The sequence below is a fragment of the Penaeus monodon genome, chromosome 22 (assembly GCF_015228065.2).
Source record: "Penaeus monodon isolate SGIC_2016 chromosome 22, NSTDA_Pmon_1, whole genome shotgun sequence".
Lineage (NCBI taxonomy): Eukaryota > Metazoa > Arthropoda > Malacostraca > Decapoda > Penaeidae > Penaeus > Penaeus monodon.
In genome coordinates, this window is record NC_051407.1 from 44,789,591 (window position 1) to 44,789,853 (window position 263).

Here is a 263-nt window from a genome sequence, read left to right on the forward strand (position 1 = left end):
ATCTGAATTGAGTGAGTGTCCCACCAGAATAGCATCTGTAGGCAATATATTGCGCAGATCATTCTGAACATCTTTCAGTGTTTTCTTAACAAATCGAAGTTTTTCTTCAGTGATTCCTGAATATTTTGTCAAGTAGTTGATGATACGGTTTTTTGGTTTCACTAGTGTGTGATACACTAACTGTAAAAGAAAAACGTTATTAAGAAAAATTCTAACTACTCAGTTTAGGAACACCTATAATACAAAGTTCTGATAAGAATTTT